Source organism: Ursus maritimus, unplaced genomic scaffold, assembly GCF_017311325.1.
Source record: "Ursus maritimus isolate PB19 unplaced genomic scaffold, ASM1731132v1 scaffold_335, whole genome shotgun sequence".
NCBI lineage: Eukaryota > Metazoa > Chordata > Mammalia > Carnivora > Ursidae > Ursus > Ursus maritimus.
In genome coordinates this window covers 1,303-7,069 of record NW_024425953.1, presented here as the reverse complement: position 1 = coordinate 7,069, position 5,767 = coordinate 1,303, and the positions used below count along the sequence as shown (strand labels likewise).

At 47.3% G+C, this 5,767-nt stretch overlaps 1 long non-coding RNA gene across 1 annotated transcript in view; it reads right to left on the bottom strand.

Annotated features, from left to right (window-relative positions):
* The window catches only part of LOC103680818, an 11,695-nt gene extending 7,768 nt beyond the window's left edge, over positions 1 to 3,927 (bottom strand). Inside the window, exon 1 of the long non-coding RNA XR_005831809.1 lies at positions 3,319 to 3,927. This is a non-coding gene — a long non-coding RNA (uncharacterized LOC103680818). The remainder of the gene's footprint in view (positions 1 to 3,318) is intronic.
* Between the last annotated feature and the right edge of the window lie 1,840 nt (positions 3,928 to 5,767).

The following is a 5,767-nucleotide window of genomic DNA, read 5'->3' as shown; positions in this document are numbered from 1 at the left end:
AGGGACAAGCTCAGAGACAGAGCCACAGGTTTCCAAGGCACCCTGTCTTACAGAATAGTATAGGACTTCAGTGAGGAATTTTGAGAATGTAGGAAGCAATGCATGTGAAAGTAGTTTGTTAAACAATTAAGGGTTAATGTTGATCTGAATTGTTGACAATATCATCATCACGTTGTTCTACCCCAGTCATTGCCAGTTTTAACCAGTTAATCCAGTGTTTCTGAAAGAAGTGTGATATTCCACTTTTGATATGGAAGAAAAATTATTGTGAAACCAAAGCATCCATACCCATACATTCAATCGTGAGCTAAGCCATAAGCTCTCAGGCGTCTCTGAAATGAAGCCGTTAGGAAGCACCCTAGACTGACCTGTGGGAACATATCCCTTCATATCCGCAGGAATCAGGCACCAAAGCAGCCCGGGCAAGTCCGGTAACCTTGCTTCTGAGAGCCGTTCAGTCGGTGTGCTTCCTCGAGCCCCGTCTACCAGCTTCTGTAACAGAAGCCGCTTGGGTTGGGGCTTCTCATTTGAGTTCCTAAAGAGATAGTATCCCTTGAATATCCATTTAAAATCATGTGTTAATTATATTCTTTCTGTAAACATTTTCCTTGACTTTAACTCCTTTCTACTAATTCCTTGATATTGCCTTTTGTTCACCGTCATTCAATTTTTTCAGAGTTTTGGGACAACGGCTTCTCAAAACCACATCGGTGATGCATTTCCTCATGCAGATGACGATAATGTCTTAGGGTGTCTCAACCTGGAATCCATGGTCTCCCAAGGACTCCATGGATGGAATTTACAGGGTCATGGACTGGGATGGGCTGTTAACTTCAAAAAATAAATCTACCACGGGGATGTACTGTATGGTGACTAACATAATATAATAAAAAATCATTAAAAAGTAAAAAATAAATAAATAAAAAAAATCCACCAGTTATTTTACCAGCAAAAATGGGCTTATTCAGGAATAGCAGAGAATTGTAACCAGGGACAAGCAAGCTACAGCAAAACTATAGGCATGTGCCTGAACAAAAGAGAAGAGCACTTTTTTCTAGGGGAAAGGAAAAAGTTTAGAAGGCTGTCGTAAACAGAAAGTGCCCAGCCTGGGAGCTGGAAGTGTAGTAGCTTTGCTTGGCTGGGTTGTGACGGTCTAAACCGGCTGGACTGTTCAGGAGCAGAGTGGAGAAGCCCATCTTCTGCGGGGCTAGTGGAGCAGTTTGCCTTGCAAAGTCGTCCTTTCCTGTTGGAGCTGTAATGGGTGAGAATGGTAGGGCACGAGCGCGCCCCCTGCTGGCCGCCACAGCCATTCTAAACCAGGTTTCCTTTTATTAATTTTCACAGGGGAAAAAAATAACATCTTTCTTTTCACTAACCTGCCACTGAACTTTAACAATTCCTTCATTTCTGGGGGCACCTGGCTGGCTCAGTCGGAAGAGTATGAGACTCTTGATTGTGGGGTATGAGTTCATACTCCACATTGGGTGTAGAGGTGACTTAAATAAATACAACTTAAAAAAAAAAGATTTCTTTCTGTTGATGGTCTTTTTGGTTATTTCCCTATCTTGCTACTGTGAACGATGCTGCAATGAACGTAGGGGCGTGGATATCTCTTTGACATCTTGACTTGAATTCCTTTGTATAAACACCCAGAAGTGGGATTGCTGGATCCTATGGTAGTTCAATTTTTAAAAAGATTTATATATTTATTTGGGGGAGGGGAGAGGCAGAGGGAGACAGAGCGAATCCTGAGCACAGAATCTTGAGAGACCCCCGGCTATACCCTGTGCATTCACTGGGGAGCCCGGACCTATTTAGCAGATCCCCGGGTTGTCAGGGTTAGAACCGTGTGTGAACGTACTATGCACACTCCGTGAGCTCTCCGTGCCACTGCCAAATAAACAGAGACCATTTTTTCAAGGGAAATGTGTAAAAGCCTTGAGCAGAGTTTGAAGGACTGATGAACTTTCTTGCTCCTAAGTTCCAGAGACACCCTGAAGGGCAAGTGGCAGGAGCCTTGGGTTGCTGAATAACCTCAAAGGTCACCTGGGCCCAACTAGTTCCCCTGAGAATGTCGGCAAATGCAATCTAGATGGCCCCAGGCCGGCAACGACATGCGAGTGATCCGAAACACACACACTCAAGGTCATTACGATGCAGCAGAAAGTGATTTTATTGCTGTGAACACAATGCAACAAAGCTTGGCAGAAGTTCCAAGGTTAACAATAGGGGGCTTGGGTCTTTCTTTGCCTCTTCCCTAGTGCCTTCCTTCAAAACGCGCAGAGCTCCAGAGCAGAAAAGAATCCTATTTGTTTTTGTGCCCAACTCTGGTCTTGCACCTTGGCCCTGTAATTCTCCCACTCCCCTCCTTCTTTCTTCTGTGGGAACCATGGAAGTCAACAAAGGAGAAGAAAGGCAGAAGAGATCATGAGAGAGCCTGCAGCGAGTGAGAGAGGAAGTAATGGAAACCTTAGTCTAATCTAAGTGGACAGGAACCAGAGGATAGGGAGGGTCCCCCGGCTGAGGACGGTTGCAGGCGACAGTGTAGAACTGGTTCTGGCGAGTGGTCCTGTAGCGGCAGTTGGGGAATCTCCCTCTAGTGAGATTGCAGAAGGTCATGCCGATAGGACGCGCACTCCGGTGACAGTTATTCTGACCATTCCTGCAGGGCCTGGTGGGCAAACGACAGGTAGCAGCCGCGTTCCGGAAGGTGGTGTGCAAAAAGGTGTTTTGAGGTTTACAGCGCTGATTATTATTATTGACACGACGCATTGCATTGTTGCATTGGACAGGACCTCCACTTATATGCTGAATTGCAAACCATTGGGCCCTGGTGCGGGGTTGAGCCCAAGCACCAAGTGGATCCACCGGCCCCCATGATCCCAGCAGCAACAGGAGGAGAGGAAAGGTTCCCAGAAGATTCAGCATCATCTCTCCTGTGCAGGAAGAGGGAAGAAAATGAGAGAATGATAGTAGTAGAAGCCATAAGAGCAAAATTATTACCCACAACCATTTAGACCTTTAGTGTGCCTTTTAAGATTTCATTGGTCCTTTTCTAGTTTTTTGCATCATCTTCTTTTTGACTTGAGTCTCACAATTCTCTGAAGGACCCGAAGCTCAGGGAGGAGGAATGTGAGGTAAGATGACTGTTCCTCCGACTGGCAGATCCCATTCTTCTCTTTGTCCTGTACTTACTGGTCCAGAACCTTGTCTCTTCCCTCCTCCCTCCTGCAATATTTCTCCCCCATCTATTTGACATGGACCTTCTGGCCATCTTCACGGCTGTACCCTCCCCAGCCCCCAGGCTTCCGCTCTTACCAGGTCTCCTGCTGGGGCTCCCGCTGAGAACAGAGGCAGTGGTGAGTGCCAGGCTCAGAGGCTTTGGTCTGCTGTTCCTCTGCCAGATAGGCCAGCGCCGCGTGCGTGCACCAGGGAAGGGTTCCAAGCCCCAGGACAGAGGACAGGGAACCTAGTGCTTGGAAGATGCACTGCTCGTGCCCGGTGTGGATGAGACCCACGCTCTCCAACTCACTGTTTAAAGCCAGTGTCCCTGCAGACACAGGAAGATCAAGTCTACTTATAGGCACAAAGAAGAAGCGATAACTTCCTCAAAGAAGTTGTGAGGAAATTATGACTTCCTGATACCCACTGAGTGCTTCCTTCCCTCAGGCTTTAGTGTTTCACGCTCCATGATTTCAGTTCTTTAGGAGAAAACACACCACAAACGCACAAGACTCCTCCAGTCCAGCTGCCAGTTGCAAGTCCAGCTGGTCCCCTGCGCTTCTGACTGCCTGGCTATGAATCTGACCTTCCGCCAACTCCCTTGCTCGCTCCATTACTTTGCTGGAGTGGCGCACAGAACTCAAGGAAACACTGATGGTTGACCAGTTTCCTACGGATATGATAAAGGAGACAGAGGAAGAGCCAGATAAGGAGCTCCCTAGGGTAAGGGGGTAGGCAAACTAGTGAAGGACCGTCTTTCTTCATGGTGTTGGGGTGCATCACCCTCCACGTAGATGACGTGGGAAAGATGTTAGCGTTTGAAACTGATGGCCAAGAAAGAAATCTTGAGACATGTTTGGTGCAAAAAGGTGGTTTTATGAAAGCAGGGGACAGGACCCGTGGGTAGAAAGAGCTGCACTGGGATCATGAGGAGTGGCCCATGACCTACTTTCAAGTTGAGAGGGGGTTAGGGAGAGGGGAAGTCTCTAAGGAACTTCGGAAGGAAAGTTTCCAGGACCTTGAGGGGACTCACTAGTGTTAGGAAAAGGTCATTTATTACTGTCTAATTGGTCCCTAGTCACGAGACCCTTCGGATGTACATCGGTGGGCCATATGCCTGGGGGATGATTGCCAATATATACCTTGGGGAGAAGAGACAAAGGAAGATTCCAAAGGAATTTTTGTATATGACGGTAGACTTACAGGATCCTGGGGGGTTGGGGTAATGTTGAGCTAAGATTGCCTTTTGTCCTTAACAAATTGTCAACATGGAGGCAGCTGAGATCCCACAGGAATGTCCCTCTAGCGGTTTCAAGCGCTGGTCAATGCACTGGAGGACGTACGGAAATTTAAGTTTTTCTTTGGCCTTGTTCCCACATCACTGGCATCACTGCTCGAGATTCAGACTCTAAGAAGAGTGAAGAGGAAGAAGCAATCTTTTTCTCTCCCCTTCCTTCTCAGCTATGGCCTTTACAACATAAGACAGATTACCAAGAGAAAAACCAACAGAAGTTTGTTAGCATGGATATCTCATGTATGCATGGGAGTGATGCAGGGATTGGTGCGAAATGTGGGATGCTGGGGACCAGGACCGAACGGTCAAGAACGAATTCGTGAGTCGTCTTTGGTGCAAAAATGGTGATTTTATTAATGTCCTGGGACAGGACCCGTGGGCAGAAAGAGCCGCAGTGCGGCTGTGAGGATTGGCTGACTCTACACTTTGAAGTTGGGGTGCGGTTAGGGATAGCCCAAGTCTCCAAGGAATTCGGAGGCAAGGGTTTTAGGACCTTGCAGGCCTAGCGGCGCTCAGATGAGCTCATTTACTACTGTCCAGTACAGCATGAGTCATGAGACCCTTCAGATGAATATCAGGGGGCCGCGGGCTTGGAGGATGCTTGCTAACCGATAACCTGGATGGGGCAGAGATAAAGGAAGTGTCCAAAGGGATTTTTGTATGTTAAAGGGGACTGACAGGACCCTGGGGGTTGGGCTAATGTCAGGCTAAGGTTTCCTGTTTCCTCTAGCAAGATTTAACATTGAGGCAGCCGAGCTCTTAGAAGAAGATCACTCTGCCTATCCCAAGTGTTTGTCAGTGGGCTGCACGTCGTAAGGAAATTTAATTTTCTTTCTACATTACTTTTGATTTGTTCTTCACATCAGGAAGAGTCACTCAAAGAGATGGTGAGACCGTGGGCGAACGGACCATCCTCAGCTAAAGCAAAGGAAGGAGAGTGTGGGGAAGGCAGGCTCCATCCTGGAAGGCGCGGTAAACAAAGGGAAGGTCCGTCATGCGGGGTTAGGGCTGTGCCTTCGCCATTGGTAAGAGTTTCTGGTGATTTACAGTCATCGTGATCTTGTCAGTAGACAGAGGGAAACACCCTTAGGAATAGAGATGTTCTCTATGATGATAAATGTCCCTTACTGGTAACTACGTAATTTATAGGCTGCTTTCAGAGCTTCTCCCTTGTCTTCTGTTTATCAAAATGATCACCCCAAAATCACGTTTGTGCCAAGGAGCCATCTTTTTGGGTAGTACATTCTGGTC